The sequence below is a fragment of the Notolepis coatsorum genome (genome assembly GCF_963971535.1).
Source record: "Notolepis coatsorum genome assembly, chromosome: 18".
In the NCBI taxonomy this organism is placed as follows: Eukaryota; Metazoa; Chordata; class Actinopteri; order Aulopiformes; family Paralepididae; genus Notolepis; species Notolepis coatsorum.
This window is the reverse complement of record NC_140182.1, coordinates 69,535,811-69,563,801: the sequence shown is the minus strand read 5'-3', so window position 1 is coordinate 69,563,801 and position 27,991 is coordinate 69,535,811. Positions and strand designations below refer to the sequence as shown.

Below are 27,991 nucleotides of genomic sequence, written 5' to 3'. Positions count from 1 at the left end.
CCCCCTCCCTGCTACCCTCCCGGGGGGCAGAAAGACCAAGGTACAAGAGGAGGAACAGAGGGTGAAGTCAGGCCTCTCAAGGCTTCAAGGAAGGCATCCGAAGCCAGCTGGTCTGGCTTTGAGGTAAAGTGAGGGACAGGGGTGATACAAAGGCCGAGGGTCGAAGACTGGACGTTTCGGATCAAGACGAAGAGAAGAAGAAAGATAAAGAAAGTACATGTTTTGAAAGAAAAGAAAGAAAATAACTGGAAGTCCTAACAGCAGGTTCTGTTATGGCAGTATGACACCATACCAAACAGGTGAGACACATAGCATCCCAGGCTTTTGTGGTTCTGTAGTATGTACTATTAGCGCTCTAAAAACATGTTGTCTAATAATAATCTAATCATTCTCATTTCTGTAAAAAAAAATTAAGTAAATGTAAGTAATAAATCAGCTTTACACAATAAATCCAACACGATCATTCCATTTTATGTTTTTATATGACATATTACATTATTATGTTGACTTAGATCATATTGTAATGTTTTCTTATGTTGTGCTCGACTCGGGTGACATCAAAAGCCGATGCAAACCGCAACCTAATTTGGTTCTGGGTGAAGCAGACATTTTGCCTGCAGCGCATTTCTTGATGCAGACGTGGGCATTTTGGGATTTGAGGAGTGCAGTGGGTCATTCTCTGGGTCATTCTCTGCATGGGGACACTTAAGGGCTCTACATGCTCGAGCAACTGCGACGCGACTGCGACGCAACTGCAACACAACATGGTTGCAGATGTCGCAGAGGGTGTCGCAGAGTGTGTTGTGAGGATGTTGCGTACCTCTCCCCAAAATCTAACCCGAGCGACTGCAACACAACCGTTGCGTTGATGTTGCGTAGCATTGATTGGTTGGTTAGTGAATGGGGGCGGGGCTGTCATATAATAATATTGGTTGGCAGGCAGGAATACTATCCTCGATAGTTTTTATTTTTTTATCCACTTTTTCTCCCATTTTCTATTTTTCTCCCATACCAATTTCGTATCGTCCAATTCAACCCTCCCCTGTCTCGAACGCTGTTTCTTGCCTCCCACAAGCCGGCTGCAATGTGGACGAAGCCATACATAGCACGAGTCCCCTCCGATACTCGAGGTAGCAGCCGTCGCATCTTTTCACCTGCGCGGCGCGATCTTCCAGCGCCAGGGTTCTGCGCTTTGGAGGGGCGCCGCCCCCATCGCTTCTTGATTCTACTGCGCAGGCGCACCAACCGACCTGTAGGAGTCACTGTCCACAACGTCCGATCCCCACCCCTCAGATTTCCCTCCCCCTAATACTGCCAATTGTATTAGTACGGACGACCAGCCAAACTGAAAACAATGTGGAGAGCTGGGCTCGAACCCAGCGTCTCCAGCATTGGTGGTGAGTGCCTTGCCCACTGCACCACCTAGCCGCCGACTATCCTCGATAGTTAACGTAATTTATACAAATGGAAGTATTGATTTCTTCGTAACGAATCATTCAAAAAATATACAGTCAACTGGAATATGTTAGTTTTTTACACATATGTTGGATTATGTAATTGGTTTGTCATGACAATCGCGAATTAAGCGGTGGTTATATAGCCCTATAGTTATATGTACATTTCAACAAAGTGGAGCTGCAGGGGAAGACTTCCATAGCATACACCTTCAAATCCTCTTACTTTGACGATTAAAAGCCTCCACAATTTAGTAAACAGTATTCCCATGGCTGGTGTTGAGATTTTACGATGCCAGCTTGTGAGAATTCGTTGTAGCCACCCAACTAACGTTAATGCCATTCAGAATGTATTAACATAGCTACAACAACACACAGTAACGTTAATATAATTACATGCATCATTGTTTACAATGAACAGGTGGGGCTAATCGAAAGGACTGGACACAGGGACAAGTTAAACAGCAATCAATTAATTTAATACAACAACAGGTAGTTTTGAGCTGCATTTTCGTGCTGTGGGATATAGTAAATATCCTGAAGAATGTTCTCAGTCAACCGAGGTTCAGTTAATAACAAGGTTTATTAACTGGACAAATCGAAATATAGTAGTTAGAGAGCATGTCCATTGTCCTATATGCTATGTAAATAACTATGTACAGATACCGAGATGTCACACCATGTTACCTGTTACCTGTTTATTGCACAATGTTGTTTTTTTATTGGATTCTATTATATGTTGTACCACTGTATTGCACATCGTTGCGGGCAAGACCACCCGCATTTCATTGTATACTTGTATGCCGTGACAATTAAAACTCTTGACTTGACTTGACTTGAGAATGGCTGAGGGGCTCGCCCCAGGTGATCAGCTGAATGACCCAGGTAGAGACCTCGAATGCTGTGGGAGGAGCCCTTTATAGTGAAAAAGGGGGAGGAGGGGGACCCATTTGCTAGGTCAAATGGGTGTGGGGGGGGGGGACACAGGATAGGGGACAAAGGGGAGGGGAATGTCTTTACATGAGAGAGTTGGGGAATCATTATATTATTCCACAGTGCCTACGACCACGCCACAGGGATATACGGCTTTGTCGAGCTCTCTCTCTCCTGCCGATTAAAATCAGCAGCTCTTCCTCAAGTGCCTGTAGCTGCCTGCATTTGCACAACAGCGTCCATCCCTGCTGCTAGCTAACGTTAAAACTAACCTAAAGTTAGTTGTTCACCAACAATCTCAACATTTGTATTTAGCGTCAGATCAAAAACACTGAACCGGTTGCGTCTACCTTAATGATAAGCAAGCAGTGCAAAAATGCGGAAGCATTCGTCACCGCACGCCACTACGGTAAAGCGCCTTTCTTTTCAGGCCCGCTTTGGGAGCTGTCGCGCGGAAATAGGCTGTCTATTGCCATTCTCTTTGACAAACTCTAACCTTAACCAGCTCCTTAATAGCGCCTAAACTTAACCGTTCTAACCTTAACCAACTCCGAAACAATGCCTAACATTAACCTTAACCATGCCTAACCTTAACCATAGAAATTATATTGCCATTCTCTTTGACAAACTCTAACCTTAACCAGCTCCTTAACAGCGCCTAAACTTAACCGTTCTAACCTTAACCAACTCCGAAACAATGCCTAACCTTAACCTTAACCTTAACCATGCCTAACCTTAACCGGCGAAAGAATACACGTTAAAAAAAAAAATCACGTTAAAAAAAAAAATATTCGATGGGATTCGAACTCGCCAGCAAACGAGCCATAGGATCCACAGCCATGTAGTCTTGCCAATTGAGCTATTTCTAGATACTGAATAAGGGGCGGTGACTTATATATATTGAGCTCCGCTCGGATCTCATGCGCATGCGCGGGCACCTCGTGCGAGCACGCCGGCGCACGCACGCACCTGAGCGAGCACGCCGCCGCCGGTGCACGCACGGGCGCTGGGCGGCGGAAAATGAAAGGCGCATTACCGCACGCCACTACGGTAGAATGCTTCCGCATTCTTGCACTGCTTGCTTATCATTAAGGAAAAGGCGAACCGGTTGGGGCGCTCCAGTAGCACATACATAGCGCGCTGAGTCGCGAAGCGGTCGTCCCGGGTTCGTTTCCCAGTCCCGGCGACCATTTGCCGCATGTCTTCCCTACCTCTCCTCCCGTTCTCCCTCTCTCCCTCTATCGGTCCTGCGTGGCCCGAAAAAGCTGAAAATGCTATAAATAAAAGTAAAAAAAAAAAAGAAAAAAAACTTAACCGGCAGCAGCAATAATACCTCCGGTCGGGGGGTTTCATAATAAAGGAGCGACGTCTAAAACACCGGAAAGACACTTATTTTGTACATTAATTTTACATTTATTTGTACAATGTTGCATATAGGCTATGCGTGGATGTTGCAGAAGCATAAAGGCAGAGTGTCTACAACATTGTTGCGTTGTCGATGTTGTGTCACAGTTGCGTCGCAGTTGCTCGAGCATGTAGAGCCCTTTACTGTATAGGTGCTGCTGATGGGTGCAGTGCGTGGAGGGTCATTCTCTGCATGGGGACACTTACTGTATACTATAGGTGCTGCCAGGGGTGGCAGTACTTCGTTACAATACTTAAGTACTGTTTTTGGGGATTTGTACTTTACTCAAGTATTATTAGGTTTGTACTTGTACTTTTACTCAATTACATTTTAGAGAAAAAAACATACTTTTCGCTCCTTACATTTAAAATGTAGACCTACAAAGTACAAAGTACAAATCTTGCAGGTCCAACCATTTTAATTAGTATATTTGTTTCTCTGGCCGAACTAACGTTAACATTATTAATCCTGCGGCCGCATTTTATTTAAAAACAGCCAATCAAATCCCCATCAATGGAAAATGAACCCGCCCATACCCATGCTGATTGGTCCTTGTGCAAGACTAGAAAGCGTGGATCTTTGATTAAACACCTGCTATCAGAAGAATAGACAGTCAGAAAAAAGGTTTTTACTTACTAACTTTTTAGTACTTAAGTACATTTAAAAGTAGAAACTTTTTTACTTCTACTCAAGTGTGTTTTAGCCAGATACTCTGACTTTTACTTGATTTTGAGACGGTACCCATACTTTCACCTAAGTATAATTTCTGGGTACTTTTTACACCCCTGGGTGCTGCTGAGGATGAGCTGAAAGCAAGCTGGCAAATACACATTGTTGTCAGGTCAAAATAACCCATCTAACCATCTAACCACTAACCCAAGTTCAAGTTCAAGTTCAAGTTTTATTTTATTTATTCAAGTCTTTATTAGTTGTCATACAGAAGTACAGAATACTTTTATACAAAATGCTTCTTTCTGTTACGCTCCAGAGACTGTGCTAGACAAAAGGATAAAATAAAATAAGTATAGCAAGTATAAAATAGAAGTCACGTACGTAGACACAAGTGTTCAGTATGTACATATGTACAATGTTCAATGCAGAGTAGAAGTAACTGAGTTACCATACAATATACTATACAATATACTAATTACAATATACTATATAGTGCAAAGCAGAAATGGGATGAGGTACAATTTAGGTACAATTTACAGTAAGGTGTACTGAGGTATGGGTTGTAGTGCAAATACTTTGCCAATAAATATAAAGTGTGTTTAGGTGTTCTAAAGTGGGTGCTGCAGTGAGTTGTTTGTTTAAAGTGAGTGTGTGTATGTGGATGTGTGTGCTGTGAGTGCTTTTGATGGTTGTTACATAGTGTTATTGTTCGTTGAGCAACCTGATGGCCTGGGGATAGAAGCTTCTTCTGAGTCTTTCTGTGCTTGCCATGAGACATCCATCTACATTCATTGCACACACATCCACATGCACACACTCACTTTAAACACTCACCTTTAACATTCACTTTAGACACTTGAAACACTTTTTAACACTACACCATATTTTTTTTTATCTATTCATTACTAAAATATGTGCACTACATCCCTACCTCATTTTTGCATTTTAATTTTGTACTTCATTGTTTGCATTTTGTACTTCATTTTGTACTTTAGTTTGTATATTGTATATTTTGTATAGTGTTTATTCTTTTAACTTTTTTTTACTGTATGAAGCTGAAATCTCAGGGGGCTCATACACAACCAAGCATTTCACTGTAATGTACATGTACCTTATATATGACAAATAAAACAAAACTTGAACTTGAAATAGCCCTGCATTTACATCAACTGATGAAGTATAACTGTGTTGTGACTGAATTGAGTTATCATGATAGCATACGATTAAAGGGAATGAATGAATGAATGAATGAATGAATGAATGAATGAATGAATGAATGAATGAATGAATGAATGAAAACTTTATTTAACAGATTGCAGAATGGGTACAATACAGTACGGCTCAATAAACACAATTGTTAAGGGGATGCAGACCAGAGAAAGACGTTTGTCTTGTTTACATCAGGGTCCCCCATTTTCATTTCATATTGAGTCACTGAAACCGAAGGTTATCCTATAACCCTAGTTATATGAATTATGGCGAGCGCTCTGCTCTATTGGAACTGTCCCTTTAATCATATGCTATCATTAAAATGTTCAACCACATGTATGCACCAGTGTTAATTTTGTTGACTAAATTGATGACGAAAGATGTTCGTCAACGAAGGTTTTTTTCATGACGACAACGAGACGTGACGTCACGTTATTGAATACCATGTGACGCTAACGAGACTAAATAGTTTATTAAATATCGTTGACCACAACTGAGCACACAACAATTTTATTTACAAAAACCAAGACGAAATTTCTCTTCATGTATGTTGATATTGTTGACTAAAACAAGACGAGACAAACTAATTATAACTTTTCTTAATGCCATAGTCCCGACAGAACAGTGTGACGGCTGACGGGAGCTCTGTGTTATTAGCATTAGCTGGAGCTATTTGAGTTTTCAAGTTTCAAGTTTCTTTAATAGTTGTCATACAGAAGTACAGAATACTTTCATACTAAATGCTTCTTACTGTTACGCTCCAGAGACTGTGCTAGACAAGATAGTATCAAATAACATAGTATAGCATGTAATTTAGAAGAAGAAAATGAGGTCACAGTGTTCGGTATAGACATATGTACAATGTTCTGAGTTACCATATAATATACAATACTATGCAGTGTACTAATGTACAGTACTATATAGTGCAAAGCAGAAATGGGATGAGGTACAATTTAGGTACAATTTACAGTAAGGTGTACGAGTTGTAGTGCAATCCTTCATCAATAAATATAAAGTGTGGGGAGTGGGTGCTACAGTGTGTTTGTTTAAAGTGGGTGTGTGCTATAAAGTGTGTGGAGTGGGTGCTACAGTGTGTTTGTTTAAAGTGAGTGTGTGCGTGTGGATGTGTGTGCTATGTGCGTTTGGTGGTTGTTGTTGTGTAGTGTTCATTGTTCGTTTAGCAGCCTGATGGCCTGGGGATAGAAGCTTCTTCTGAGTCTTTCTGTGCTCGCCTTGAGACTCCGGTATCGCTTGCCTGACCGCAGCAGTTCAAAGAGGCAGTTGTTCGGGTGACTGGAGTCTTTAATGATTCTCTTAGCCTTGCCCTTGCAACGCTTGTTGTAAATGTTCTGGAGGGTGGGGAGCCCCCCTCCAATTGTGCGTTCGGCTGAACGTGTCACTCTTTGTAGTCTGCTTCGGTCTTGTGCAGTGCTATTCTCAAACCAGGAGGTGATGTTGCCGGTCAAGATGCTCTCTATTGTACATGAGTAGAAGTTCTTAAGGATCTTCTGACTGACTTGGAACTTCCTTAGGCGCCTGAGGAAGTAGAGGCGTTGTCGTGCCTTCTTCACAACACTGTCAATGTGTGTGGTCCATGTCAAGTCCTCGGATATGTAGGCTCCGAGGTACTTAAAGCTGTTGACTCTCTCAACCGGTGCCCCGTCGATGCTGAGGGGGCTGTAGTCCTTGACCCCCGACCTCCTGAAGTCCACAATCATCTCCTTTGTTTTGCTGACGTTCAGGGAGAGGCTGTTTTCCTGGCACCATCCCGCCAGGACCTTGACCTCTTCCAGGTAGGCCCTCTCGTCGTTGGCAGAGATCAGGCCCACCACCACTGTGTCGTCAGCAAATTTGATGATTGTATTGCTACTCCGCTGAGCCACACAGTCGTGTGTGTACAGGGAGTAGAGGAGGGGACTCAGAACACAGCCCTGGGGGGCCCCTATGTTGAGGGTGATGGATGAGGAGGTGCAGTTGCCTGCTCTCACCACCTGGGGTCTGCCAGTCAGGAAGTCCAAGACCCACTGGCAGAGGTCATAGTTCAAGCCCAGGTCCCTGAGCTTGGCTATGAGTATGGAGGGGACTATGGTATTGAATGCCGAGCTGTAGTCGATGAATAGCATTCTCACATAGTTCCCCTGCCTCTTGTCCAGGTGTGATGCTGCTGTGTGCAGCACATGGGCTATGGCGTCCTCCGTGGACCTGTTGGGGCGGTTGAAAAGCTAGTTTTAGCTGAACGTTACCTTGGCTAAAGTTGGGACTATTCATAATCCAGCTGCAGACCTGCAAGCAAAGTACAGCAAGTTGGCAAAGGAGTATTCCAAGGTAAATCACTTATTCACCACATTGTTTGTATTTCCATCTAGCTCGCGTTAGCTAGTGGCTAACCTAGCTCACGCTAACGTGGCTAACTGATCGAACTCTCGCACACAATTAATGACATAATGCAGACAGCCATACCGGTGACCAGGGACGTGCACAGGACTTTAGAAAGGCAGGTGCCGAAAAAGGAGAAAAGGGCATCAATTATTAAATGCAATGCGAGCGTGCATAGCGCGCAAGCCCGATTTTTTAGGTTAATACAAGTCTATGGTACATTCAGTTTCACCGATAGATGTCACCAAAACTACATAGTGTCCCTTTAATAACACAATATGCGCTCCAGACCAACAGCTGCGGGCGCTGTGTTGAGAGAGCAAGAGAGAGAGCGAGAGAGAGACCGGGAGAGAGAGAGAGAGAGAGAGAGAGAGAGAGAGAGAGAGAGAGAGAGAGAGAGAGAGAGAGAGAGAGAGAGAGAGAAAGAGAGACCGCATTAACTCACTTGTTAGTTGAAACGTGGTCCAGGTCAGGAGGGCTTGATGAAGTATTATGTCCACTGTCCCACAGTCACAGACTGTTGTCTTGATGTATATCCACTGTCCAGACTGCATCCAGCCAAATAGCTTATTGTTAGCAGTTAGCACAACACAAGTACTGATGAGCTGTGTCTACTGTCTGTCTTTGCCCATTTCCACGTCGAACAGCCTGCAAACTACCTGGCGTTCTATCGCCATGCTCTAAGACAAACTCTAACCTTAACCAACTTTGAAAGAGTGCCTAAGCTTAACCGTCGAAAGAACTTGCCGTCATGCTCTAAGACAAACTCTAACCTGAACCTACTTCGAAGAGTGGCTAGGCTAACCAGTGTAGAAACTGGCGTCGGCCAATCAGAGCGTCTGCCAGAAATGCGGCTACGGAAAGTATACAGGCGTCTGGCAGCGCGCGTAAATAATAGGTCCTTCCAGTTCCAGGAGAGGGGTAGGGGCATTTATCTCTCTTTCTTTACCTAATATTTAGATTCTATCATGACATCTTTCATTTGGAAGGGCAGGGCAGTCTATCTATATGTGCAACAGAAAAAAAAAATTAAAAGGGGCATAAAAAGTGCACTTTCTAATGAAAAATGAAAAAGGCAGGTGCCCGGGCACCCCTTGACGTCTATGTGTGCACGTGCCTGCTGGTGACATTGTTTAGCTTTTCAGTGCCAAATGATAAGAGTCTGAGGCGGAGTCTCAAAAGAGAATGTTGAATATTTATTTTGCATTAAAAATCACAACAGTGCCTCTGCTAGGAGCTAACTGAACCGGAGCCCTCTGGATAGGAAGTGCGCAACAACGTTTAACGTCCGTGTGGAACCAATGTACCAACAACCATTCCGTGGGTGAACTCATTGAGCTTAGTTGTCAATTAATGATACTAATACTAATCTATACAATCACCTGTTGTTGAATAAATACCATTACTTTCTAGTTATTACTAAAAAACAGTATATATAAAACAGTAGCTGTAAAAATGAAAAGAAAAAAAGTTTTATAATTTATATAATATAATTTCATTTTTTTTAATGTATGCACTGGTATCGGATCAGTATAACCAGACCTAGACCACCTCTAACTCTAACCCCTAACCAGACCTAGACCACCTCTAACTTTAACCCCTAAGTTAGGGTTGTGACTTAGAGGTGGTCTAGGTCCGGATAGGGGTTAAGAGTTGGTCTAGCCCTTTACATCCATCTATCTAAATAATAATAATAAATTATAATGAATGCTTAACTATCCCTAAGTTACCCTAACCAGACCTAGACCACCTCTAACTCTAACCACTAACCAGACCTCTTCCATGTGGTACTTTAACACTGACCTCAGAATGTGATTTTATATAATGTTTTTATGCAAGCTGATTGCAATCAGTGTGTACTACTACTAGTACTACTGTGTGTTCTGTTTACTTAGTTTACAGTATCCTGTTATAGAATAAACCGCTGCCAGACACAGCAGAGAGAGAGAGGACAGACATGACAGAGAGGACAGACACAGCAGAGAGAGGACAGACATGGCAGAGAGAAAGGAAAGACACAGCAAACAGAAGACAGACAGAGTTCAGCGTCGTCTCTCTGGTCAGAAACAACGTCACCACATCCGTAATGCTCTCTTATCTTATACATTGGACCATGTTTACACCAACATATACTGTAGGAGCAACAATACATTGGACCATGTCTACACCAACATATACTGTAGGAGCAACAATACATTGGACCATGTCTACACCAACATATACTGTAGGAGCAACAATACATTGGACCATGTCTACACCAACATATACTTCCTGTGTATCACTTGTGCCGCAGACTCAGATTCCCCTAGGTTAAAAAATAAATACGCAATTTAAATCAGAAAATGTTTCATGTTGACTATTTCTGACTTTCTGAAGTTTTTTTCCATTAACTAAAAATAGACAAAAATGTCATCCGTTTTCGTCGACTATATCTAGAATAAAACAAAAAAGACAAAATTGAGACAAAAACTGACTAAGACTAAAATGCTCAGACATTTAGTTGACTAAAACTGACTAAACGAAAAATAAATGAAGATGACTAAATATGATGAAAACGAAAAAGGAGCACTTGACACATGACTAAGACTAAAACTAAAATGAAAATAGCTGCCAAAATTAACACTGGTACGCACCCACCTGCCTGACCACGCCCACATCCGCTCACATATAAGCGGGGTCATGGCCATACTACCAGCTCCTTCCCCAGTCTTTCACCACCAAAACGGAAGACATGTGGGGTCCTCAGTGAGTCAGAGCAGAGCGCTCGCCATAATTCATATAACTAGGGTTATAGGATAACCTTCGTTATATTTCATTTATGGCTTTGCGCTCTGCTCTATTGGAACACAAGAGTGGAGCAGAGCGGAAAGCTCGACAGATGTACCCGCTGAGGCCCCCTACAACCATCAGAATACCGGGGAGGATCCGGGCCCCCCCTAGTGAGGGACGGGAGGGAGATCGGACCTGACTGTGCGAAGAGAGTTTAGCACCTCAAACGCACAGGGTGAGCAGACCGTGGGACTTACCTTTGTTTAGAAGGGCCCGCGACTACTCGGACGCGCATCCCGCACGCCACCGGGGAACGGACGTGAAGCAAAAACCCCCGTTACAGCCCCCAACATCGTGTGGTCGGGGTAAAAAAAAAAAAACGTGGCAAGGCCGTAGCAACGGGGCAAGGAGGAGGCCCCAGGCCACATCCCGGGGGCAGGACCCCCTGAAAAAGGGGGCCTGGTGAGGTCAACGAGGCCGTGGCATCGAGACCCCATCAGACGGTCACTGGTGACACCACCCCTCACATCGCCAGCGTATCGGACAGGGCCTAAAATAGGTGAAGGCCCCTCTCCCCCTGGCACGCCGCTCCGAAGCGCTCCCAAGGAGGCTTCCCCCCCCCACAATGTTGTGGGGCCAGCTGGCGCACCGGGGAGACAACCCTCCAAGGAGGTTGATCCCTCAATCCAGGTCGGCAGGTCTTAAGAGCAGAACTCGACCTGCGCCCGGAGCACTGCGGACTAGACAGGCGCCTAAGGGGCTTACTGTAAGAACAGTATCCCGGCGGAAAGGGTGTTCAGTATGCCGTGCACCATGTCACAATCTCATGGGGCCACGAACCTCGCGGAGTCTGAGTTAGCCAACTCCGCCAGCGAACAGATTCCACCACGAACCCTGACCCAGCCAATTTATTAATCCCGCAGGGTCGAGGTTCAGAGAAAGAGTTTGACACAATTGGCAGACGTCATGAAAGATGCAGGGGCATACTCTCGGGCAGCCAGGGTCAGACCCGGGCTCAACCAGAGAGTCGACTCTGCTACCAACACACCGGAGAGACAACCACCCCCCTATGTTTATTAACAGAAAGTGGTTGCTCCCTTAACCCACTAAGAAACCCCGGAAACATAACTGCGCGTATACACAGGCTATACAATGCAGTTCAAGCGTTTCAGGTTTAAAAAGGGTTAACCCAGGCCACAGGTCAATGAGGGGGAGGCCCGACCTGGGCCTGGAAGACTGGGACCTACACAGGGATGCATAGAGGAGATGACAGAAACAGCCTCACCGACAGCCCCCTCCCATCCCTGGTTTAGCAGGGAGGGAGGGGTGAAAACGAATGGAGAAGGACCAACCCACCTAACATTGTGCAAAAAAGTACAGTATGTACCAATGCACACCACTGTTAAGGGAAACTCGTAGTGGCATCTATATGACACACACATTCATGACATCAACCCCTGTGACGTCCGGCCCGCCCAGGCATTTTCCCCTCGGAAAAGCTCAGGGTCCTTCGGGGTACCAGAACTTTTCTGCGCCCCGGCGGACAACGGGTTAAACTGATCCGGTCCGGCGCGACCAAGACAAGTCTTGTGCCCTTGTCACGCCGCCGCCCCCAGTCCTAAGAGGGGGGTAGGTACGCGTGTCGATCCAAAACATCACAGAGGGCGCCACCAAGACGGTCAGTACGCGAACGCACTGCTCCCAATGGCCCACCTAACGGGCGTGAGACCCCCCTGCCAATGTTTTGATCTACTCCGTCATCTCCCCCCAGAGATGTACGCTAGCCCTCGAGTCTAACCTAGTGCACTGGCGCTCGGTAGAGACAATAATCTCCTTCCCAGCCGACCGCATAAAAAACGCTGTTTTTATGATGTTGGGCAACCAAGGCACGCCACAAAGCGTATTCAATCATTGAAAAAACACCCTGGGCCAGCGCTGATCGGTCTCGTAAGACCACATGCTGATTTCATAAAACGTACGGTTATATCTATAACCATAGTTATATGAGTATAGCGGACGCTCTGCGTCCTACTGGAATCTATTCCTATATCAGTACTAGCACTGAAGAAATCTTCACATGCACCTATATACACCCATCCATCTGGCCACACCCCCATCCGCTCCTCTACATAAGCAGGGGTGTGGCCATACTAACAGCTCCTTCCCAAGTCTTTCACCACCAAGGCGAAGACCACGGGGTCCTCAGTGAGTCCGACGCAGAGCGTCCGCTATACTCATATAACTATGGTTATAGATATAACCGTACGTTATAGATGGTATAGCTACCGCTCTGTGTCCTACTGGAATACAGGAGCTGAGCAGAGCGGAAGCTCGACAAATGTACCCGCTGAGGCCCCCCACAACCATCAGAACCGGGGAGGACCCGAGCCCCCGGACCCCCCTAGTGGAGGACGGGAGGGAATCGGATCCGACTGTGCGAAGAGGGGTTTAGCAACTCAAACGCACAGGGTGAGGAGACCGTGGGACTTACCTTCCCACAGAAGAACCCACAACTACACAAACGCGCAACCCACATGCCACTAGGGAACGAACGGGAAGAAATAAAACCCCCGTTACAACCCCTAATATCACGGGGTCAAGGGCAAAAACCCAACCCTGTGGCAAGGCCGTAGCAGCGGAGTGCGAAGGAGGACCCAGCCCCAGGAAGGGACTGGACCCCCCGGAAAAGGGGGCCTGGTGAGGCCAACGACGCCGCAGCATCGAGACCCCACCAGGCTGTCACTAGTGACACCACCCCCCACATCGCCAGCGTATTCGGACAGGGCCCATCCAAGAGCAGGCCCTTCCCCCCTACAGCATGCCGCACCGAAGCACTCAAGAGGCTACACCCACAGCGGGACCAGGCAGCGCACCGGGGAGACAACCCCCAAGAGATGTCGATCCCTCAATCCAGGCAACAGGCCACTCGACCTGAGCCTGGAGCACTGCTGACTAGACAGGCGCCAAAGGGGTCTGCTGAAAACAGCACCTCGGCGGAAGGGGCGTATGCTGGTATGCTGTGCACCATGTCGCAGCCTCCACAAAAAAAACCCGACCCTCTAGAGGGGCCGAGGCAGAGAAGGCTGACATGATTGGCAGACGTCATGAAAGGTGCGGGGGCACACTCACAGGCAGACAGGGCCAAGCCCGGCCTACCCCGAGAGTTGACTCCGCTACCAACACACCTGGAAACCAACCACCACCTTGGTTCTAACATGCGGTCTAAGGCGGTTGTTCCTATAACCCCCCAAGAAAAAACTCCAAAACGCCAAAACACAACTGCGGGTATACACTGGCTATACAGCAGTACAAGTGTTTCAGTTTTCAAGAAGGGGTTAACCCAGGCCAACAGGTCGACGAAAACAAGGTCGGACCTGGGCCCGGCGGACCGTGACGTACACAGGGACGCCAGAGGGGTTCTAGAAGAACCACCTCGACAACCCCCTCCCAGCCCCGCCAAGCAGGAGAAGAGAGGGGCGAAAAATAATGGAGAAGGACCAGGCTCCTTTAGCACAGGGCAAGGTACAACACAATATGGACCAAGCAACAGTGAAGGATAACACGCAGTGACATAATCCCGAACATCTCCATAACATCAAACCCTGCAACGCCCGGGCCGACCCGGCATTTTTCCCCCGAAAAAGCACAAGTCCCTCAGGGTACCAGAACAGCAGATCTGCGCCCCGGCGGACAACGGGTTAACTGACCTGGTCCGGCGCGACCAGAACCAGTCCCGTGTCCTAATCACGCCGCCATCCCCAGTCCCAGGAGGGGGGTAGGTACGCGTGTTGATCTAAAACATCACAGAGGGCGCCACCAAGCCGCGCCCGGTGGCCCACCCCAAAGGTGTGAGACCCCTCCGCCAATGCTTTGATCTATGGGGGAACCAGAACCGGAACTCGGCCACCTCACAGGAGATGGGAGCTTGACGGTCCCTCTGCGATGCGTACTCTCCTCCGGACGCTGAGGCGCACCTGTCTGCCACAACCGTGGAGCCAGGAACGCCCCACGACGCACGGAGGAAGCCGCGACTGTGAAGCGCTGGTTGAGGTCAGAACGATAATCGTCTAAGCTCTCCGGTGGTGAAGACATTATCCTTTTCTTTTCCCGAAAACAAAAGCACAATGTCAACGCAGCTCCTTTACCAACAACTACTTTTAGCACTAAACTTAAAGCGGTGCTATACACTGACTTCACGGTGGTGAACGTAGGGAAGGAGCTGGTAGTATGGCGGATGTGGGCGTGGTCAGGCAGGTGGGTGCGTACACGTGGTTGAAAGTTTTCATGATAGCATATGATTAAAGGGACAGTTCCAATAGAGCAGAGTGCAAAGCCATAAATGAAATATAACTTACTATTATGTCCCATAAGAACTAACTGCAGCAAGTTATAATTCATATAAATCGTTATTGTCTTTGACCTTATTGTCGAAATACACCGGAGTGGCTCAATGTTAGGATTTCTTTAGATTATATTAGATTAAAATGTATTGTCATCATACAGCACAAGTACAGTACAACAAAAATAAGTTTGGCTTCCAACCAGAGTGCAAATGTAGCAGTAAAGTGCAATAGTAATATACAATGTACAGGTGATTAAACTGGGTACAAAATATACAAATGAGTACTACTGGATATCTTATGGATAGACAACGTAAAAAATAAAACCTTTATTGTCCCTGAGGGGAAATTATGTCATTGCCAACTGCACCACACAGCAATGTAAATGACAGAAATATAGATATGAATAAAATAATAAATATTATTGTACATTGTAAGCCAAGGTACAACCAAATGTGTGTCATATTCCTATTCACATACTGACATATCTACAGGTGACAACAGATCTACAGAGATGAACAGTTATGTACTCAACTCTGGTGTGGTGTGGTGTATGGGTTTGTGGGACCCGTCTACCGAAAGAGAAATGATACAATTAAATATATTATATTTTCCAACCTGGGACTCATTAGTCTTGGCTAATTTTCTGTGAAGAAATAGTAAAAATAAAAAACACTGTGCACACAACTACACATTTTATATTATTATTATATGTGTGGTGTTCATGTCCCTTGAGGGTAATATAAAAGTGTAGAAATTGTATGGTAAAAATTAAACAAAAAGGTTCACCGTGTAGGGATGAAAACCTTGCTTCATGTACTGTATGTTTATTCAAGATAGACATGAGTTATTCCACCCTGTCTTGATTCGAATGGATTTCTTTTTACAAAAATCACGTTTTATCATGAATAACTAATAGCACTTATTGATAATGAAGCAGAGGTAAATGGCAAATATTAACCATACATGCTGTTTACTGTATATTGCTTGTAATTGAGATCAAGTTTACATCTGTTAATTCTTTTTACACAAATTGCTATGGCTGTATTGTTTTAAAATCCTAATAATGTTGTGGATCCATGCTTTCAATGGCACATATTACTATTCACTTTACTGTTACTTTGCACTCAGGGTAGATAACAACTTATTTTCGTACTATACTTGTGCTGTATAATGACGATATAATTTAATCTAATCTAATCTAGAAACATTGGGTGAATAACAAAAATGCAAACACCACACAAGGTATAATGGGCAAGTGTGTATCATATTCTAACATACTATAGGTTACTGCTGACAATCAGTAGTTTGGGTGTTGGTAAAATGGGAATATTAGCTTTCTGCAATAATTCACATTAATATTCTATATATTGTGACGAATCTGGTGGGGACCAGACTCGCCACGGTTCAGATACAAACTAATTCAAAAGGTTCACTTCACACAAGAGCAATATCAATCAATAATAATATTTATTGAATTAAGGCAAAAATCCAGTTTGATAAGCAAGAGAATGGTCATAGACAGTCCGTCCGATGGTCAAAAACACAAAACAGGCTCGCCGACAGAAAAAGGGATTGTTCAATACTCAGGGTAGTCGTCCGGTCCAGGGTCAGTACACAAGAGGGAATCTCAGCCAGTCCAGGGTCCAGTACACAAAGAACACCTACTCGCTTTCTCCTCACCTCTCACTACCTCTCACTGCCACAACTCTGAATGCTCAATCTCTCTTTCTCTCAATAACACAACTCCAACTCCTAGTCTGCTCAACTTACTCCTCTCTAACCATAGTGTTAATGTAGTGTGTGGGACTGGGTGTGTGCACGTGAGATGTGTGTCAACTAATTATGCACAGGTGTATTCTATCCGTACTAATCAGCTAGTGTGTGTGTCGGGAGTGTGTGCAATTGCATGTGAGATGTGTGTGACTAATGCTGCACAGGTGTATTCTATCAGTACTAATCAGCTACCTAATTGACTCTACTCCTCCTGTGGCAGAAGGATCTCCCATCCTTCACATATCCATGGGAGGGGAGAGGAGATCTGTCACAATATATTAAGACCTCTTCTGTACAATGAAAAAAAAATTATTACACATAGGATGGATGACACCTCTTCAAACACCTCTTCAAAATAGAAGAGAGACCACTTCTTTGTAGCCACTGTTGTAATATTTCATTGTAGTTCTAGAGTTGCATGTCATTATCTGCCAGGCGGTAGTCTGGGGAGATTATGCCCTTGGTTGTGTGTGTGTGAGTCTGTCTGTCTATCCACAACTAATCTCGCAAACTACGGGGCAGATTTGGATGAAACTACACACATAGGCTGACAGCAGGACAAGGACCTGAATCCTTGAATATTTTTCACATCGGACAATGAGAAGTATTTCATTTGATTTAAGTTCCATCACTATCCATTGAAATATTACGTTCACTCTACATGCCAGAGGCCGATGCTACACAGCTCTCTTGTACACCTGTGTACAACATGTTACAGTAAACCTGTTGTCATTGATATACCTATACGTTAAAAAACTGTCCCAGTGAATCATCAATATTGTGCTGTCAGTCTTATGTTTGAAGGTTAAGTATTTCATATTCACTATGGCCTATTTACTAGGCCACCATCATCATCTTATCAAGCAGGAAATACATGCATGAAACCTATTATAAACGTGATCTATGCACGAAAACTATTTATTTGTGAAAGCTAAGCAGGGTTGTGATTATCGGTGAAGTATCTGTGAATGTTCACTATTTGGCAAAACAAGACGGCTATACTCTGGACAGAAACCATCACTCTCAGAGTTCTACAGTGAGACTGATGACTTAACATTAACAGCCCACTAAACTCTGTTGAACTCAATTTCCACTGCTGTGATAGCTTTCAAATGTACACAGGCAAAAAGAATCTATTTCCCTCATTTCAGTGTTTTTTTAATCCTCTCTCCCGCTGTGGTCGTTGTCATGTCTCCCGTTAATGTTCCATAACGTATTTTAGAGGACATTCTCCGGGCAAAAGAGTACTGAGAATACAGTTACAATCTAACGCAGATATTCATCATGTTACAAAGATATATTGTGCCTTTCTAGTTACACAAGACCTCATGCCCAGATTGATGAGGCCATACCCAAGAAATCAATGTTATTTATCAGCACATACTTTGCCTCCGCAGCTGCGCATAGGTGTTGGTTTTTGGTTCTGCTTTTGTAAAGATATGCTCTCTGAAGCACAAAGTGTCCTATTTTGTCAGGTGTCCCGTTTTGCACATTATTTACAGACATATTTAGAGTATGCATATGACTAATCTGTGTGCAGATGGCTACTGAACGTTAATGAGCGAGAGAGCATAATTGGCAAATATATACAGAAAGAAGGGATTTATAAGTTATGAAGACAAAACTGTACTTTCCCTGGAAAATACATAGAGATACAGTATGTGTAAAATCTTGATTTGTTATACACAATACAGATGTTACTGCAATACATGTTTTATTGTTATCAGAATGTTATATTGCATTTGCAATAGAGAGGAGTATACCAGTGTTTTCATATTTATCAGTGAGATGGCTTGTTGGAATCTATCTGCCCACCCTAACGGTTAATTAAAGGGGCAGATTGTCCAAAATAAATACAAACAAACATATGTTCTGCTTTTCCCTGAGTGCTATATCCATCACAGTTTCAGTGTGATTATCAGTGTGAGATATCTGTCCTAGAGTTTTATGTCACGCGAATGCAATGGAGCTGCATGGCATTGGGGTTGTGGCACTCTAAGCACCAAAGACTATTTGAAATACTGACCTCATTGTGAACATTGTGAAACTGTTCACAACAAGGTCTGTTGATTACACACTGAAACTATCTGGATGGATAGATAGCAATCCAGTTTAGAGGAAAGCTATGTTTATCTTTATTTGTATTGCCCCTGTATGGCAAGTGGAGGCTGTATGCAGCAAAATAATTGACTAAATCAAATAATGGCCATCATTTCATTTTAGAAATAGAAATGTAAATTAAATCAACTGTGTAAACATTTTCTTTTTTTTGCAAATTAGTTTCGCTCTATTGTCACAGATTATAGTTTATAGCTATATAGATTATAGCTATATGAAGAATTTACCAGCTTATCTTTATTGTATAACAACACTGTAAACACACCTGTTCATATGGCTTGATCATCACATACATTCAATGGTCAGTGAGAAGCACAGACTTAACGGACCAGGCCAGTCTTTTTGACATGTGGGTTCCAAGTCCTTCTTCTTAAAGGACCAGGCCAGTCTTTTTGACATGTGGGTTCCAAGTCCTTCTTCTTAACTCATTGAGAGCCACGCCCATAGACGCCTGCGCAATAGAGCACGCGGAGCGGGTGCTCTACGACTATTGAACATGGGGGGGCAAACGCTGGTTTTGCTCCCCCACTTTTTGATCATATGAAAAATATGATATACCCCCCCCCCCCCCCCCCATATATAAATCTAACCATAACTAAGTAATTTCAATCAAATTAATAATACGCAATGACACTTAATAGCAAGTTTTTAAGTTTCCAAAGATTGTGTGACCCCCCACTTTAATGGTTTGATCCAGTGCCCACGGGCCACGGTTCGTCGGCATGACGTATACGACATGTTGGGGGAGGCGGCTTTTTCGAAAGCCCTTGAAAAATTCAGGCTGGATATTGGATAACATTGTGACTGGATTATTCTTCGGCGTTTACATCAAAATGGAGCAAATCATCATGTAAGTCGAACACTGTGACTGTATACTAAATGCGCAAACAGATTGAAACTGAATATTTCTCGTATGGTGAGCCTCGGCGCTGCTGCGCTGCACCGAGTGAATCCAGAGATACGGGATGGTGCGCATGGCGCTGTGATCACCCAACGGCGGAAATAATGCCGCTTTGAGCAGTTTATAAAAAAATATTAAAAATATTTATTAGCAACGCCGAGCTTTCAAACCATCCCGTATCTCTGTGCGAACCCCTCGTGCAACTGTGAGCCCCTTTGTAATGTCTCTGTGATACTTGTATAACGAACGGTTCGGCCAGAACCAGTCCTTCATGGTAAATCTAGGTTGGTTTCCCATTGAGGAGCAAGTGACTGTGGATTCACTCGGTGCAGCACAGTCACGAAAGGGGACCCTGATGTAAACAAGACAAACGTCTTTCTCTGGTCTGCATCGCCTTAACAATTGTGTGTATTGAGCCGTACTGTATTGTACCCATTCTGCAATCTGTTAAATAAAGTTTTCATTCATTCATTCAGCCGCCGCGCTCACTGGGGCTATTGATAGCGTCAATTAGTTGTTGTTGTTGTTGGTACTGCGCTGCGGATGTGAACGGGGCCGGAGGGGCTTTGGGAGGATGGGAAAGTTATTATTATTATTATTATAATAGTAATTGGCTATCATACGTGCCTAGCTAGCGTTAGCTAAAAGAGCCCTCGCAGTGAAGTTATTATTATTATAGCTATCATACTGCAATATAAACTGAGTTTTATAGTGAAAAGAGCAGCTTTATTTTGGTCAAGATTGATGGCTCTATATTGCAGGAAATTGCACATACAGGTGTTCATTAAATGTTAAAAAATCTGCCGTGGAGGGGGTCGTGCCGGACCCCCTCCAAACCACCCCTTGCAAAAAAAAAATAAAAAAAAAGAAAAAAAAAAAGAATACAAAAAAATCTTGCACCCCCACTTTCAACTATAACTAGGCGGCCCTTTCCCCATCTGCACTGACTAGCGCCAGCTTTTCTTGACCATTTTCACGATATGTCACAATCTTTGTGGAGCTATTGTATAGTCTATTATAGCTATGGAGACAATAGTATTGCTCATTTGACAGACACTATTTCTAGTCCAACATGTAAAAAATTCATACCTGGATGCACTGTGTTTTAATGATGCCACATGCATGCGTCGCGCGCATAAATGTTCCCCCGCGTGTGCACAGAATAAAGACAATGCCTAATTGCCTATAGGAATGGGATGTAACACATTTCATTCACAGGTTTTGTGTGAATGTATCTGAAGACGTATTTGAACACACCTGACGACCTGAGCTATTGTTATGCAAAGTAGCCAGGTGGGTACTTGGCGAGTTGGTGCATCAGTCGAGTGCGCGTGCTCCTGCTCACAGACCCGGTGGAACGGCGTGCTACCCCGTCCCATGACCAACGCACCCCTGCATGTACATATGTGCATTCACAAAATCATCAAGGGGGCGGGGACTAGTACGCTAGTCTTACCCCGAAAATGCGATTGTTAGAAAAAGCTTGGTTTAGGTCCGGTAAAATAAGACACTGTGATCGTTACAGAAACATGTTTCAGGTTCGGTAAAATAGACATAGAATATACCTTACCTTAGCCAGAAGGTACTCCAAAAATAATAATTCCAATGATCCCATCGGCGATCACAATTACTTGTTTATATGTAATTACTCGTGTTTACGGGACAGTATAGGTTTTGAGGCAGGCAGATCTCCTAGCGATTGCTCTGCAAGAGCTCCTCCCCCTCAGAGCGAGTCTTGACAGAAAGAGATCAGTAGAGACAATGTCTGAACTGGACTATCAGAGTTCCAAAGGTAGGTGATACTGCCACCTGGTAAGATTCGATCGGCATTGCAATTCCAACATAGGCAAATGAGCCAGGGACACCTAGAGTGATCCGGATGACCGTTTATAACGGGGATCAAAGGAAAAAGATCAAAGGATTTAAAAACATATTATTATGTTTTTGGCACTAAAGCGTTGACGGCCAAACACGTAATATTACGTGTTTGGCGGTCAAAGAGTTAAAGGACCAGACCAGTCTTTTTGACATGTGGGTTCCAAGTCCTTCTTGCCTTAAAAAAATCACTCTGCCGTTATTTTTTTTTCATCATCTTTAACCGTTACTGAAAAATTTAGTGGTACAGTAATTGCCTTCCGGTCTATCTGAGAATGTGTCTAAAACACCACATAAACCCATGAAAGTCACCACATTTCACTCAAATGGAAAATAAATCCACCTCAGAGGATAGAATGACATGGCCCTGTTTCTTGTACCTGGATAACTGAGTTAGCCGGATAACTTTAACTGGATAACTGAGTTAGCCGGACTTTCCGGTTCCCTGTACGTGGATTTTCCAAATCACCATGACAACAGATCCAAAAGTTTGAGCCTGGTCGAAAGCAGAGTTTAAGTTCAAGTTAGCTTGAACCATCGCCACGCCCCCGCAAAGAAGTGACAGCCCGTTTCCTGAAACTATTCCCACAGTCTACGATCTGCATTATACCATTCTGAATTACGTTTTTGTGCTCCATTCTTCCAGAGGGGGCTTTTGAAATGTAAAATAGACCCAAAATGCTGATACTAAATTCACTTTGTCCTAAATAATGCACGTTATATATACCGTGGCGACGGTGGCGCTCGCTCGTGCGATGTACACATTATGTGGTTATTTTAATTGTAACTGGGATTAAGATGTCTGATGAGATGCGCTGTTTGACGGATTTGAGAAATTGAATGAGCCGTTGACGTCACATTAATGAATGAGGATAAAGAGATAAACTTCATTCAAAACAAAGGATATTCTAAACACGGGTCTCTCGTTCATTAATGTATAAACAATGAATTTATCCCATCTGGCACAGTGGTGCAGCGGTAGTGCTCAAGCCTGCCAACCCAGCGACTGGGGTTCAAAACCCAGTGTTTCCAATATGATTTTTTTGAATATAATATTAATGATTATACGCCAAAGTAGCCTGGTTTTAAGTTAAAATATTATAAATCTACATGCATTGAGGATGTCATTCTTTATATAGCTCTCAACGTGCACCAAATTGAATTATTCCTATATTGCAAAAAGAAGGAGACGACTAGGGTCTCGAACCCCGGTCGTCTGTGTGAAAGTCAAAAGAACAACCCGTTAGACCACATTGGAGATAAGTTAAAGATTGACTATACATCAATCAATGGGTAAGAGAGCCGTATCGTAATTCTGTATAACAGTTAACTAATTATTTTCGCTAGCAAGATCTCATTTGATTATTCAATCCAGCAGGCAAGTTTAAAGAAATATAATCTGATTGATTGAGGTAATGAGGGACTTAAAATTAGCCTATAGATAACGCATTTAACTTGTCGGCGAGGCGATTGAGCCGTATTGCAATCTGTCAATAAAGTCTTAAATCAATTAATCAATCAATGCCGTTAGAGAATCAGGATCTCTGCCATCGATACGTGCTGGCTTTTCACCTAAAGCGGCCGCGCGCATTTAGCCTGAGTCGCAAGTCTGGCTTGAGTTAACGAGACTGAATCCACCTTCGTGGAACAGGAAAATCCCGGCTTCAAACATCGGGTTAACTGAAGCTGGATAATGACATCTTGATCGACTTAGTTGAACCACGTACAAGAAACAGGGCCAGATGTGGTGACATTCATGAGTTTATGTGGTGAATCGACAGAGAATAACTTAAAATTATTCAGTAAAGGTAAAATATTCTGAAAAATTAATGGCACATTGATATAGATTAGATTCGATTATATTCCCTTATTGTCATTATACAGCACAAGTATAGTACAACGGAAATAAGTTTGGCATCCAACCAGAGTGCAAATGTAATAGTAAAGTGAAATAGTAATATACAATGTACAGGTGATTAAACTGGGTATCAAATATATAGATTAGTACTACTGAGTAATAGTGCTAATCAGATGTATGTACAGAGTTGTAATATACTATGTACACAGTGATACAGGTATAAAGACACTATGGTAGTAAGTCATACTGGCCAGCAGCGTAACTATGAGTATAGGTTTTATGTTTATGTTTATGTTTATTTAGGATCCCCATTAGCTTTTGCACTTGACAAAAGCTATTCTTCCTGGGGTCCGGCACACACAACGATACAACGATATTCAATACTTTACATCATTATCAACATCAACATCAATTACATCATCAATTACATCATTATCAACATCATTAACAATCTCATCCTCAGTTAGGATGATATTGTACAAGATATTTATTAGTAAAAACTAAAAAGTATTAAAATCAAATAAATAGTGCTTCCTGATCAACACTTACTGCCATCAACATAAATACAATTAACAGTCAATTGGTTTTCACCGCTATGCCATAAGGGTTCAGTGCATGCTCGTTAGTAGATGCTATTTAAATTTTTTTCTTGAAAGTGGTTTTGGATTCTATTTCAGCGAAGTAGCTTGGCAATGAGTTCCATTCCATGTAAGTCACAGAAGATTTGAGTAGATTTGTTCAGGGTTTAGGTGCCATTAGATGGCCTGACGTAGCTTGTCTGGTCATATGGTCATGTTCTTCTCTTATGTAAACTATATGATCATAAAAATACTGTGGTTTTTTGACAACTTGAATATTTCTGAGAAAAGTAATGAGACGGGATTGCAGACGTTTCTCAACCGGAAGCCATGATACATTTCTGTGCATAACTCCAATGTTAGTGCGCTTTGAACAGTGGAGAGCTAGTCTGGCAGCCTTATTTTGAGCTATTTGTAGTTTCTGTATATGTGTATATATAGGTAACGGGATATGTACAGATAGATATAGTATATATAATATATATATGTATAGATAGATATAGTATCACTATCTACAGATATGTACAAAGGATATCAAGGCAAGAATGACTTGGAACTCACTGGTATATGGTCCTTTAATCTGCCAGATCCTCCTGTTTTGCAAACCCAAATCTTCCTCATACTGATAGCCTGACTACTGTAGCCTAAGTGGTAAATCACGCAGTACACACTGTTTAGTATGCAACACAACACATGCATAAAACAATGGACCTAATGCTTTTACTTGATTGTCACACGCTAAGAGATTGTTTCTCTAAGTAATGAGACAACTAAACTTAAACATCTTACTTAGATCACGGGGCTATGTGTGTGGAAAACATCAACGATGCACTAATTAATAATTTCAATAATTTGTTTTAAAGTAGAAAATATAATAAGTTACTTGACCTCATTGTGTGTGTGGAGGGGGGCATTCTACTGTATATCCTCCCTCCTTCTCTTGCTCTCTCTCCCTCTCTCCCTCCCTCCCTCCCTTCCTTTCTCTCTCTCTCTCTCCCGCTCTCTCCCTCCCTCCTTCTCTCCCCTTCTCCCTCTCTTGCTCTCTCTCTCCCTTTCCATCTCTTGCTCTCTCCCTCCCTCCTCTCTCTCTCTCCTCCCCTCCCCCCCCCCCCTCTCTCTCTCTCTCTCTCTCTCTCTCTCCCTCTCTCTCTCTCTCTCTCTCTCTCTCTCCTCTCTCTCTCTCTCTCTCTCTCTCTCTCTCTCTCTCTCTCTCTCTCTCTCTCTCTCTCTCTCTCTCAGCCCCCCCCCCTTCTCTGTCTCATTATTCTCTATGGGTAATAATGAGTGTGGCCGTAGTGCAGGACATGGAAAGTTGTAATACATGTGTCATTATTTATGTATTTATTCTTTTTAATATATGAATGTGATGAACTTGTGAATTTAAAGAGCAGCGTAGAGCTGAAAGTTCCCAGAGCCCAGAGGATCCCTGAGTAAATGCAGACTCTCTCCCTGGAGTGTAATTAGTGACAACAGACATCGAGATACAGCCGAGCTAAATATTTATTCAAACTTTTTCCCCCTCCACTTAAACAAGTGGTTATTATTCCAACAGGGTGCTACAGTTACTTTTACAAAATGCTCAGCATTTAAATGTGGGAGTCACACTGAGGATAAAATGATGACAGCAATTAGACAATGCTTTTGTTTTACTATTTATTTTGACGGCTATTATCAAATTACTCATTATGATTATAATAGAAACAAAAATGGTATATTACAACAATATGCATGTTTATTGTTCTACCAGTTTAAAAGGAAAAATTTAATTTTGTGTCTATATTACAGATTCACATTTCCATTAGACTAATGGGCAGCCATGTGTAAATGTGTTGTAGTGTAATCAGAACTTTAACTGTGATAGCCAGCGATGTTTAACTTCTGTAGAACTTATCCACACACATAAGACAAGGTACAGGTGACATAATTATAGTACAGTGGAGAAGTAAAAATAAAATAGAATAAAAAAGCAGTGTAAACAATATAACAAATCAATATAATTAACTCTGGACATGTGCATATGGGCAACAAGGTGCGAGATGAGGGTATGTATGCCCTCTCAGTTATATTTGCCCTACAATAAATAGTTACAATATATAATCGAATAATCCAATAATGTAAATCTAATCTAATATATAATCTAAAAAAACGAAATGCTAAATATATGCAATATATAATCTAATAATCCAATCATCTAAATCTAATCTAATATATAATCAAAAAATGCAAAAATGCGAAATGCTAAATATATGATCTGATGAAGTATAGGCCTACAGTATTCACATAAGGTGCGGTATGCATAAAGTATATTGTCCTTTTAAGTGGGAGTCAGCTACTAGGTTCCTAGTAGTTGGATGTCTGGCAGCAGTCCCTGCCCACTGTTGTGGAGCCTGATGGCCACTGGTATGAAGGACTGTCCGAGGCGGTTAGTTGAGTGTCGGGGGGGTATGAGTCTGTGGCTTCCTTGTCACCTTCACCTAATTTTGATCTGGTCAGGTGCGCTGTCATTCACCTAATATGTTTTGATCTGATCAGGTGCGCTGTCACCTAATATGTTTTGATCTGGTCAGGTGCGCTGTCACCTAATATGATTTCATCTGGGCAGGTGCGCTGTCACCTAATATGATTACATCTGGTCAGGTGCGCTGTCACCTAATATGTTTTCATCTGGTCAGGTCCGCTGTCACCTAATGTTAATATGTTTCCATCTGTGTCCACTGACCACTGACACACAGTGGGGGATGTTTTAAAAATATAATTTAATATATAATATAATATAATAATTTGTGCTTCACCTAAAAATTTGGTCAGCAGCCTCCACTGGACTGGGAGACCCATGTTACTGACCAAACACTATATCAGTGATGACTAATGGAATGTAGAGCTATTTAACACTTATTTTAACAATGGAATATCACTTACAGCACCTTTAAACTGCTCTACTTGGTTTGGCTGAATATAGGCCTAGTGCAGAGGTTTTGCTGTTAATCATATTCATATATGACCCATTTTAAACATGTGAATGCAACATGTCCATCATGTCACATTTCCATAGCGCCTGCTTCTTTAATTCCCAGTAAAATAATCAGAGCCCCGACACCACACCTCTCCCCTCAGATCCTGCATTATGCGCGTCTTAACAGATCCCGCCTCCTCTCCCCAATTGGCTACTCAAAAAAACGCTGCACGTTTCCATTGGATCGGGAGAGTGTCCACTAAATCAAATACCTTTGCTGTTGTCTTAGATGAATGAATGAATGAATGAATGAATGAATGAATGAATGAAAACTTTATTTAACAGATTGCAGAATGGGTACAATACAGTACGGCTCAATACATACAATTGTTAAGGGGATGCAGACCTGAGAAAGACGTTTGTCTTGTTTCCATCAGGGTCCCCCATTTTCAATTCATATAGACATTTATGACATACATAACATACATGACATTTATGGCATAGGGACATATAGGTATTTAGTACTGATAGGCATAGGCGGTATTCAAATATACAGTACTGTTACCCCTAGATCCTGACAGAGTATATACATATGATGGGGAGGGGACTGTACATTAGGAGGGGGTGGGTGGGTGGGAGGGGAATATACATACGGCGGGGAGGGAATATATACATGCGGTGGGGAGGAGACTGTCTATTAGGAGGTGGTGGGGGTTTTGGGCATTTACGGTGGCCAGTTTCGAATTGCAGCCTCCCGTAGGTGCTCTTTAAGGG

The 27,991-nt window shown here is 43.1% G+C and overlaps 1 protein-coding gene across 1 annotated transcript in view; it reads left to right on the top strand.

Annotated features, from left to right (window-relative positions):
- The first annotated feature begins 205 nt into the window (after positions 1 to 205).
- The window catches only part of mef2aa (myocyte enhancer factor 2aa), a 185,979-nt gene continuing 158,193 nt past the window's right edge, over positions 206 to 27,991 (top strand). The window contains exon 1 of the mRNA XM_084335430.1: positions 206 to 299. The gene's annotated coding sequence lies outside the window, so the exon portion shown is untranslated. The remainder of the gene's footprint in view (positions 300 to 27,991) is intronic.